We start from the raw sequence: 13,086 nt of genomic DNA on the forward strand, positions 1-13,086 counted from the left end.
AATAACTTACGTTGGTGCGGTAATCAATTAAACATAAAGTTATACCAAAAAATATTCAACGAATCGGCTGTTTAATAACCACCAAAGTTAATTTACTATACCACCAAAAAATATCACTCGTAGAAAAAAATATTACTTAAACCTAATAATATAACAAAAAAAACTAAATTTATACCAAAAAACGTATGTGATGAGTCCCATGCTATTAAACCTAAAAGATTACTAGATGCACCATGCTAATAATCAAATCATATAAATTTTATGATACACCACAATGACGTACAATATAAACAAACCAATAATTATCGAAAACATTAAACACCGACGGTGTGAAAAATCAAATATTAGCAATGTAAAAAATACCAATTCAATCATTTTTTATTCAGATGAATCCCATCGCCTATTGTGTTGTATTAAAATTGAAAAATTGTTGGTATCCATTTTGAATTGTCGATCAAAGTAGTCAGAGAGTTTTATTTTTGTTAGAAATCTCTCTTCTTGGGAGAGAATATTTAACAAATCTGAGTAAATCGGGGAAGGTAAAATAATTGGAGAAAATTAAGGGATATGTGATTTGGTGGGTGACTCATTCTACGTTTCTTTTTCTTTATAAAAAAAATAAAAAATATATATATATAAATTCTAGTTTTGTAAAAAAACTATTGCTATATAAGTGAAAAAAAAATATTGTTATATAGTAGTAATTAAGGTACTTAAATTGTATACTTAAGTTTTTTACCCTTAAAAATATATTAAATATATCAAAATACCTTTTAATTCCGTGATTTTAAATATATCGTGTAAAAAGTTAGAATTCTTTAGTTTTTATTGTACATGACTTGTTTTCAAGGGTGTATATTAATGCTTATTTCCGGAGGTTTAGGCTATCGTCCCCTTCTGCTTGTTCTCTATATAAATTTTGGATGAAATAAAAGGCTTGCGCCATTGAAGGCATAAAATTTACATAAAATAAAAGAAATAAAATAATTAAAAGTTGCTAAAAAGAAAAATAAGTTAGACAAATTAAAACAGAGAGTAATATGCTAAAAGATTCCATGTTAAATACACAACTAAATGTTATGTACATTAAATCTTGATCCAATAATTAATGTAATCTGTTTTGATCGGTTCGATTTTAACTTAATCCGTCCATTTATCACTCCTAACTCACGACCAAATTAGATTTCAGCAAAGTTTGACATACGCAAATTAAGTTTAGTGTTGCAAGTGAGCTCCTTAATATTAATATTATAAATTGTATGCCATGGTAAAATATTTGATCTTATACATACCGTGTGAGTTTTCAATAAAAGGAATACAAATGAACATCATCGAGCACCGCACTTATCGGGTAGCGGTCATGACTCGTTCCGAAAACAAGCCTTAGCGTTTGATCATATTTTATTGTGAAATTTAAAATAAAATAATTTATAGTCTCAAAATAAAAAAATAATATTTGAAAAATTAATTCAACTCCAAAAAAAATAGTTAAAAAAATGTAACGACCCGTTTGGTCGTTTTGAGTACTAGAGCTTTTTATTGCATAAAAGACTCTTTCGGTAGATTTTAAATGGGCATTTTGGACTATTCGTAGCAAAAATTATAAAACTAATGAGATAGTTTTAATAAATTAATTTAGTTGGTGGTAAAAAAAAATAACATTTAAATTAATAGTGGACCACTTTTATAAGTAGCTTCATATAATAATTAGGGTTTATTAATTTTGAGTGGTTAATTAAAAGAAAAGAGGGCTTGACGGTTGGGTACAAGCGGTAATGGAGAAGGTCAATTCAGGTAACTTAATTTACGCTTTCAATTTGGTTTACATATAATTATCTCTTGGTGGCTGTATAATTAAAGCTTGGTGAATAGATAACAATTAGAAACTATTTTTATAATTAAGATTGGATAATAGATAGTAGCGTTAGGTTGGGTTGGAGGTGAAACTGTTAGGCAAGAATTTATATTATTATTATTATAATGTTAGAGGTATGAGAATTGAGGTGGTGCATTCATATATGTGTGTATATTATATTTTAATGGAAAGTAACTAACTAATTACGTGATTGTGGTTGATATATTTTGGACAGAAATAGTGGATTGGCAATGTAACTAAGGGAATCTTTGTATAAGGAATTAATAATGCTATTGATTAGAATAATGATGAATTAAGAAGGGATGAATTGCTAATCGGAAAAGTCATGCATATAATTTTGTCTTCGCTCCTCTTGTTGTTAATGTTGGAAATTCCAAATTCCTCTTTAATTTGATCAGAATTACTAATGAATACAATCACCTTCAATTATCCATCATAAGCTATATGAGATGTTGTAGGTACGGTTTGTTTGTTGGATTGATTCAGCTATCTATCATAAGCTATATAAGATGTTGTAGGTACGGCCTGTGTGTTGGGTTGAAGTTTGATCGTAAGATATCATATAATAAATCAAGTTTTGATATATTGAGATAGGTAATTATATATTAGGTGTATCGAATTATTTAAATTCCATTAAAGATATGTTAATGGGAGGAATTAAGACTTACCCATAGGTTTGAACGTTAGGAAATTGATTATAGAATTAGGTGAGTTTTTGGGTCTAGGCTAGACATAGAATAGTAAGAGTGTTTATAGACTCGTTAACTTACAAATTATGCATATATATTTGATAGATTGGAAAGGTTCGGAGGCATTGAGGAAAGAAAAAGTATTGGAGAAGTAACTTGCTTGACTTCAGTTCTTCGGTGGAGGTAGGTTATGATTTATTCTATTTGATAGATAGACTCTTAATAGTGATTGATATGCATTGAATGATATTGTGAAGTTCTCTATGTACTTGATTGTGTGATTGTGTAGCTTGGTTGTGTGGTTTGTGATTGGTCTGAAATCCTGAGACCGTAGAATTTATAATCTTGAACCCCCTCTATCGAAGTGATGCCTTGAATAAAGAAGGCTTGATGAAATATTGTTAATGAATTGAAAAGTGGTGATAATAAATGATAAATTAATGATATTAATGGATCGGAGTGTCACGTTCCGACACAGTATAATTGGATCGGAGTGTCACGTTCCAACACGGTAACATTAAAGGAAAAATATATTGAATTAACTTAATGTACTCAATCTCAAAGAACTCAATTTCCAAATTAGTTTGGTTTGCAGGCATGAGTCCTTATGTGTGATCTTGATATTGTTGACTGATTACGTACTTACTTTAGTGTTGTTGACACTGGTTCATGTGTTTGTTGCTTGCCACCTACTAAGTATCATAGTTGATTTTATATTATTATTCATTACATATTAGTTTCTATTTTGGATTGGCAGATGATATCTACTCAGTACATGTTGCCCTGTACTGAGCCCTATTTGTGTTTTTCTTTGTTTTCATTTTGTGGAGTGCAATGAGTGTATCGGTGACTTCAACTTGCCCTCAGCTCTAGCCAGTCTCCAGCACATCAGGTTCCAGAGTGAGCTTTTCATTCCAGCTCGTGTTGGATTTTCTTGGTCATGGCATGATGTCCTTAGTTTTCGGACATAAACTATTTTATTCATTTATTTTGGTGTCTTTAATACTCTTAGACTTAGTATTTGAAGATTAGATGTTCTTGATGTGATGGCTTTCAGATTTTGGGGATAATAAGTGTTAGACTTTAGAGGTTTATTTGATTGGTTACTTTAATAAGTTTTGAGCTTCCGCATTATTGTTGTTATTCATAGTTAAATTATTGATATATGTTGGGGTTTGGATTCCTTGGTTCACCCACTTAAGAGGTTAAGTGTGGGTGCCACTCACGACTCATTTTGGGTCGTGACACAATATTACGTATCTTATCAGATTTTGGTGCCTTCAGATACATCAAGATATATGTATCTCAGATACACGAGGTCAACTTTAGGTGTAATTTGTTCTAGATACATTGTATCCAAATAGATTCGCATGTATCTAGGATACATAGCAAATCTCACTCGCCTTCATCCAATCTCGCTCACCATTCCCAGATACATGTGAATCACTCCAGATACATACATATACATGTATCTAGTGTGATTTGCATGTATCTAGGATACATATGAATCATGTTTGCCTCCCTCTTCAATCTTGCTCGCCTATCTCCCTACTTTTGTGTATCTCCTAGCAAAAATACATGTATCTAAGAGTAAGATGCATAAGTAACTCTTTATTAGTGGTAAGATACGTAATATTTTAAAAGTATTACCAATAATAGTATATGATAGCGAAGTATGTCTAATTATGTAGTTGACTAACTCTTATTCTTTACAAGAATTAAAAATTACATAAATCTCATAGTGTTTAAAAGTTAAACATTCTATTCTTATTTTTTTCAAAATTACAAAAGTCCTTTAAAATTTTAAGATCTCGGATACATTAGAAAACCTGCGGATACATAGCTCACGGATCGCGAATGATACATTATTTAATGGGAGGGATGTATCCGAGAGAGGGGAGGGATATGTCCAAAAGGGAATAGAAATGTGTACGAGAGGGGATAGAGATGTATCAGAGAGGGGATATAAATGTATCCTAGAGGAGATAGGTGTAATGACCGTAAAGGTCATTTTTGGAAATTTTCATAAAATGACCGTTTTACCCCTCCCGATAATTGCCCCGAGTCCTAATTGTTGTATTTTCGAAGTTGGTTTGAAGGAAAATTGATGAAAAGTTGAGTTTTTGGAAAGTTGAGTTTTTAAGAGTTAAAGTTTGGTTAAAAGTGCTATTTCGAGTCATTTGGAGTTTCGAGACTCGAATCGGATTTCCGTCGATTCCAGCAGTTTTAGAATGTCGAAACGGGTCTATGAGAATTTACGGAGTTGAATTTGGAGTTAAAGCGAAGATTTGAGGTCCTAAGTTGCAAAAATTGTGAAATTTTGATCAAGAGTTGACTTTGGTCAACAAACGAGGTTCCGGTGCTCGAAATGGAATTCCGAGGGCACCGTTGGATTCAGGGGGTGATTCTAAGTCTAGAATGAGTCTTGGTTGAACTTTTAGAGGCCCCGAGTGCGTTTCGAGTTTTTGAGCCTAAAGTTAGTTTCTTGACACCTTATCGGATACCGGGTCAAGGAGACCTCGAATTCAAATTCCGACGATTTCATTGAGTCCGAAATGTCATTTTCAAGCTAGTATCATATTTGGTTGGTGTTCGGGAAGTGCCAAATGAGTTTTGGGTGAGCTTTTAAACTTCTTGGATGCTTTGACACTATTTCAGCAAATTGTGGCAGCTAAAGGGTTCTTTATTAGTTTTAAAGGTCGAAAAATTATTCCGAAGGCTCTGAAATTTTGAGCATGAATTATAGGACTTATCTGCAAATTTTGGTGCATTTTCGCTAACCCGAGATTGGACTTTTATCGCAAATAAGAAATAATTGTTTACCGAGTAGAAATGATATTTGACTGGGCAAACGAGCATGAAATTGAGCTCCGATTGAACGAGCAGGTCCGTATCATTATTTAAGACATTTACAAAAAGGAATCGGGTCATTTCACTATCGTATGAGGAAATTACGGCCTTTTTAGTGAAAGATTAACTGCTGTTTTTCTGGTGCATAACAGCCATGTACTGTTATAAAAATCTCAGACTGTGTTCATTTGGTATTTTGAGCATATCGGGAGTTCTAGAGATCGGAATGGAGTGATTCTTACGGGTTTCTTCTTGAATTAATATGAGGGTTAGTATTCAATCTTCAATTCGACATTTTCTCATAATTTCTTTATCTGGTTTTTTTTCCTATCCGTAAATCTCTTGGGAAAAATTGGGGTTTTATCGATTTGGACTCCCTTTTTGATGAAAAAGGTATATTTACGATCCTTATGTTATGGGTAAACTGATTTTAACATAAAATTATTGATTCATCGATTATTTTCATCATATTAACCGCGTACAATTTGGACTTTCCCGGTAAAGTTAAAGTTTGATAAATTGAGAATTTCAAGGTCGATCTTAACTCCGTTTTTGATGAAATTTCATATTTGAACTTATCTAAGCATGGGTAAGATGTTTTTCAAGAGATATTTCATTTTCGAGTCGGGGTTTCGGATCCGAATATTTTAGGCTTCTTCAAGAACGTGGATTTTCCTTCAAATTGAGTTTGTGAATTGATTTCAACTCCGTTTTCAAATTGGTTTTCACCATTAGCTTCCAAATACTTTAAGGATCATTTTACATCAAAAATTTCCAGATTTGGGTATCGTTTTCCGGTATGAGACTTTTGGACCGTTTTGCCCTTTTTCCCTAAATTTCTTGATTTTGGTGTCATTGGACTCGAATTGTGATTGTGAATAATTGTTTGAATAGATTATCGTGATCCGGATTATACTCGGAAAGGAAAGGCTCAAGTCAAGTAACTTTTGGAGTTCGTTTTAAGGCAAGTGGCTTCCAAACTTTGTAAAACTCTTAGACTACGCATGACTACTTTCCTAATTGTGTTGGGGAGTAATGGGGATTGAGGATGGGTTTTATTTGTTGATTGAAATTGTTGTAAATGAAAGATGGGGAATAAAACGAGCTAAATGTGTTATATGTGACTTGAATTTGTTGAATAAGTCATGTGATAACTGATATTGAGGGGATAGAAGAGCATGAGTAGGCTATGATTGATACAGACATTGATGTTGAGACAGATGATGTGTAATACTATGATGTGGTCGTGATATGGTTGTGATTGAGACAGGTGATGTGTAATACTATGATGTGGTCGTGATATGGTTGTGATTGAGACAGATGATGTGTAATACTATGATGTGGTCGTGATATGGTTGTGATTGAGACAGGTGATGTGTAATACTATGATGTGGTCGTGATATGGTTGTGATTGAGACAGATGATGTGTAATACTATGATGTGGTCGTGATATGGTTGTGATTGAGACAGATGATGTGTAATACTATGATGTGGTCGTGATATGGTTGTGATTGAGACAGATGATGTGTAATACTATGATGTGGTCGTGATATGGTTGTGATTGAGACAGATGATGTGTAATACTATGATGTGGTCGTGATATGGTTGTGATTGAGACAGATGATGTGTAATACTATGATGTGGTCGTGATATGGTTGTGATTGAGACAGATGATGTGTAATACTATGATGTGGTCGTGATATGGTTGTGATTGAGACAGATGATGTGTAATACTATGATGTGGTCGTGATATGGTTGTGATTGAGACAGATGATGTGTAATACTATGATGTGATCGTGATATGATTGTGATTGATGACATGTGCATATTCATTATTCATCCCATGTGTGAACTATCTGTTGCATGAGTTCTGAGACACTGATATGAGGATGGATGGATATGAGACACAGTTGAGACTAGCTCCGGCTAGAGATATATGAGATGGACTAGCTCCGGCTAGCGATTTGGATGCCGATGGGATCTGGTTCCGGCGGTGATACATGGTCCATGTGTGGCCCCCATGGGTTCTGATTTGAGTATTCAGCGCGGACTGATTACGTCAACAGATGTGTATCGTAGGACAGACATGCATCACGACTACATGACATCATTATTGCATTTTGCATCGCATTTGCCTTATCTTTGTCTGTGATGTGTGGATTGTATCGGTTTACCCTTCTTATGTGGAATTTGATCTACTTGCTCTTATTTGTTGATCTGAGGTTGATGAGGATATACTGTTGGTTCTGGCTGTTGAATATGATCTGTTTAGTATAGGTTGGTTGGTTTGCTGCTAGATTGAAGTTTCGGTGGTTCGGTTGGGATTGAAAGGAGTTGTTTGTAGCTGCTAGTTTTGCTTAGTTTAGAGTTACTTGCGAGTACCTGTGGTTTTCGGTACTCACCCTTGCTTCTACACAATTGTGTAGGTTGACAGCTCTCTCTCAGATTCGGCTTAGTATTTTCTTTAGCAGATTGAACTTCGGGACATACTCGAGAGGTAGCGGTTAATTACAAACGTGCCCTTGAGTTATCTTTACTTTCAGTTTTGTTCTATTCGAGAACTATACTCTGAGACTTGTATATTTTTATTCGAATTCTGTATTTAGAGGTTTGTACATGTGACAACCAAATTCTGGGTAGTGTTGAGTCTTTATTAATGTCTTTTGCTTATTTATTATCTTTTATTCTCGTATTTCTACTTCTTTATTGTTGTGGTTGGGTTAGGCTGACGTGTCCGGTGGAAAATGGACACGTGCCATCACATCGAATTTGGGGTGTGACAATAGGGATGTATCCGCGAGGGGAGAGATGTATTCAAGAGGGGATAAAGATGTGTCCAAGAGGAGAGAGATGTATCTGAAATGGGATAAGGATGTATCCGAAAAGAGATTTTTGTAATTTTTTAAAATGGTATGAGATTTTAATGCACCGGGAATAATGAAAAATTATGGGCCTAGTGTTTCTTAAAAGTAAAAATTAGGCAAATGACATAGTATAAGAAAGAAATTACTTCATTTCCCTACTCTTTTATTAATTACCAAAAATCCCTTTTTTTAGTGTTTTTCGGATACATAATATAGTAGTGTGGATACTTAATATAGCAGCGCAGATACTTTAATTAATAACGGGCGGATACTTAAATTATTAAGTTGTTAGCAGCATAGATACTTAATTAACGGGCGGATGCATAATATAGCAGCGCAGTTACTTTAATTAATAATGGGCGATACTTAAATTATTAAGTTGTTAGTAGTACAGATACTTAATTAACGGCGGATGCATAATATAGCAGCGCGGATACTTTAATTAATAACGGGCGGATACTTAAACTAATAAAGTATCCGGTCAAGTTGAATTGGGGGAAAATAAGGGATTTTTGTATTTTAATAAAAGAGTAGGAAAATATTGAGAATAGGTAAAGAAGTGTTGTGTATTTAAGTAATTTTTCCTTCTTAAAAGTCTTGCTTTCTGGGTTGGGCTCAGCCCAAGTATTATTATTAATTCATCTGCTTAGCCTACTTGACTCTACTACAGTATTACAACAAACTTGTAAGATTAATTGGGATCCTCTATCTGTGATGTCATTTTATTCAGAGTCGATGATTTCTTTAGTGGTAATTGTATAGAGTGTTGATTATAAATTCACATATATATGTATTATTGCCGCTACATATATAATTTCTATAAAATCTTTTATTTGTTATATTAGATGTAGAGTATCAATCAATATTGACTTCATCTGGATCCAATATTTTTGACGCAAAACATATGTAAATATTCATGAAATAGCAATACAAATAGTAGATATGAACTAGAGGTGAAAAATGAGCTGACCGAGTCAAATTTGAACAGGTTAAAACAGATCATAACCTACAAGCAAACTATCACTTACTTTAATCCCAAAAATATCACTCAAGGTTTTTCTTAGTTGGTTATTCACATTATCATTAAATTTAGGTAAAGGAAGAAGAGAAAACTATAGATGAGAAAAATCAATGTCCTTTCCATATACTAGAAAAATAAAGAATTTTGACAAAAAATAGTAAATCGATAAACGATAAAAAAAAGTGAAGAGTTTGAGGTATTGAAACCATGTAAAGATTCAAGCAATACTTACGTGTAGTGATAATTATATCTTGGAGAAAAATATTTAAAGAAAAACTAGATCATTTGAGACAATTTTGGCATTTTTCACTAAGCTATACTAAACTTTTTACTTAAATTATGACAGATTGTGCCAAAATGGTATGCCCTTTGGCAACACCCTTTAATTTTTCAAATATTTAAGTCCACCCAAATTAGATAACTACAAGATCACCATTACATGATGAGATAAGTGATTAAGTGAAGCCTACAGAGCCATTGAATTAGAAAAGTACAAGGTAGTTAAAAGTCAAAACAACATAAACCAACTTATTTTGGGACCAACCAAAATTCAGACTATATTAAAGTCATCCAAATAGCCATTGATCTACAAGCTGGCAAGACAATATTGTCCAATCACTTTGAGGGTTCATTTGGTACAAAAATTAATAACGTAGGGATTAGTAACCTAATGATTAGTAATGCAGAGATTAGTAGTGCAAAGTTTATTTTTATCAAGTGTTTGGTTCATTGTTTTCCACCTTATCTTGTGTTTGGATTAAAACTCTATAAAAAGCTTCTTTTCAATTATACCCTTGAATTATTATGTAATTGGGTCAAGATAGATAATTGCCGGACAATATTACTTTTTTATGGCCTTCTAACTAGCTATGAGAAGAACAATTTTGTTATGTTTGCTATTTTTCACTTGAATTATTTGAGGATAAATAATTGTCATCTTAAAAAATTGACCACTCACAAAATGTCAATTTTCAATTTAAAAAAGATAAATCATCTACTTTTAAAATCGAAAAGACGGTGAACAATGGTAAAATTGAATAAACCATCTACATTTACACATAAAAATTACAAGTTGTAATTTTAATATGTATGTAATTTTTAAAATTGTTCAAAATACAAATAATTAAAAAATCACACATACACACACACACACACATATATATTTGTCTTTTTAATTAGTAAATGTTAAACAACTCACATTTCAAATTTGTATTGATTTGTATTGGATTTATTTAGCAACAAACAACTCTCTCTAAATAATTTGTAAGCTAATTTATTTAAATAATTTTTTTCAAGAAACTACATTAATAAATTATTTATATGCCGCACAAAACTTTTTTAATACATTAACAAATTTTTGAATAATTAAAAGTCATTATAATTTTTAAAAATAATTATTCTAAACCGTATGGTATTTGATAAAGTTTTGAAGGGAAAATGTGTATTTTTTTGAGCACCATAAGTTGCTTTTCAAATGATAATTTATTTTTTCTAAAAGGATTTTAAGAAAAATGCAATCTAAAAATTTAATCAAATATTAATTGTTGCTCAAAATACTTTTAAAATTTATTACTGAACCAAAATTCCTTTTTATTTTTTTTACAAACAAATTTGTGTTTTAATTGTGCCTAGCAAATGATAATCAGTGATATTTTGTGCTTTCATTTTAGAATTTCTTCTATTGAGATGGTTAGTGAAATGTGCTCATGTGAATAGTGTTAATTGTACCTAGCAAAAGTTTTGTTTTTATTTAGGGTTAAGGACAAAGGTGCCATGCGCCTTACAAGGCGCAGACAGACTTGCGCCTTATAAGGCTAAGTGCATAGGGCCCCGCGCCTTGTTTACTTAATTTTAACACTGTGAAACTTATCGATTAAATATTGCCTTTTTGGTATCAAATTTAATTGTGTTACCCTTTTAATATTTTTTGTCAATTTTTTTACCCTTTTAGCTTCAAACCCTAATAAATTGAGCCGTTTCAAATAAAGTCATTGTGCAACACTTGGTCAAGGAATTAGGTTGTACGGAGTATTCAATCACGTGATTTTGTTTTTGTGATGACGAGGAAACATATGGTACACATTCTCCATAAGTATAGCATAGTTGACAAGTATAAATGAATTATTTATTTTTTATATTGACAATACAAAATTTGGACATAGGGGCGAAGATAGGTAGGATATGTGTGTTTAACCACATTCGACTTCTTTATGTATTTATTTCGTATTTTAAACTTTTTCAGTGAAAATTCCAACTCTGCAACTGAATTTATTAGTTCTATATGTATTAGTTATTTCACTTTTCATTCTACATAAAATAATACATGAATTTTCTAATAACTTATACATGTATTACTTATGCGGGTTTCTAAATTGTCAATCATCCGATATATTAATTTTATACATAAAAAAATTGTTTTTCATCTAGCTACCAAACATCGTATAAATTATACATAAATTAATACATGAATAACTTCAATTTTACCCAGCTACCAAACGACCTCTAAAAGATTTATCTGGCCTAATTATTGTTATAAGATACATAAATTTACCAATGAGTCTTTGGTTTAAAGTTTGACGTGTTGGTGTATCAAACTGAGACTACCTCTTGTTATAAGTATGTCATTCACATAAACCAACACTATAATAATATCAGAATCTTTATAGCGCAACAATTGACTACTTGAACCATCCTCCAGTTAGATCTTGTATGAAAAATTATAAATATTTTATCAAAAAATCGAGCATTTAGAAGTTCGTCCAAGTGTTCGAGAAATGAGGTAACGTCATGTCAGGCCCATCACATTTTAGATGACTTTTTTTTTAAGAGAAAACCAGAGGCGTATCTAAGGAGGGGTCATCGGGTTCACGTGAACCCATGCTCCTCTCGAGAGATCATATATAGTAGTGTTATATTTTTTAAAAATATTAAAATATAGATGTATGAACCCATACTCGGAGTATCATATAATGTTATGATGACTGGGTGCACCTCTCCACGTGAGATTAGAAATTTGAATTTTATATTCATCTTGTTTATTTTTCTTTCTAAAATTAGATAACACCTCTCTAAATGGTTATTGGTAACATTTTGACTTTTTAATTAATTTTGGACCTATAATATTAATTTGAATGGTTTTCAGTAATAAAACCTAAATGTCGAACCGATCAAATTTATATTTTAGATCAACCCTTTTTGTAATAATGCACCCATCATTTCGAAATCCTGGATACGCCTCTGGAGAAAACACCTTAGGGCTTCTTCCAAACATCACTACAAGATAAATAGTTGTCATTTTTAGGTATGGATTCGGTCAAACTCAATAACTTTTATTCAAATAATATATTTAAATTAAAGAAGTATATATATATATAAAAAATTAGAACCTGATTGTTAACCCTTGAAATCGTCTTTTATAAAAATTAAGAATTTATAAAGTTAAAATTATGACTTCTACTCAGAATATAAAATTAGAGTTTTTAGTTATTGGGAAAAGTTTATCGCAAGGTTATGAGAAGATGAGAGTAATGGAAAAAGGGTGGTAATGATGATTTTTTATTTATTTATTTTTTTAAAAATCTATGCTTTTTGCTTTTTCAATGCATAATTAAGGATGTGATGATAAATCTTTTTTTTTTTATATTATTTTATTTTAATTAAGGGGGGAATAAATTCACTCCAAATTAATAAGGATAAGGTTAATAGGTAGCTATGAATTATACACTTTATTTTGTATTATGCTAGGTATAATTAATATATGGAAATTCATACATTTAATTAGCATGA

Source organism: Solanum stenotomum, chromosome 2 (assembly GCF_019186545.1).
Source record: "Solanum stenotomum isolate F172 chromosome 2, ASM1918654v1, whole genome shotgun sequence".
In the NCBI taxonomy this organism is placed as follows: domain Eukaryota; kingdom Viridiplantae; phylum Streptophyta; class Magnoliopsida; order Solanales; family Solanaceae; genus Solanum; species Solanum stenotomum.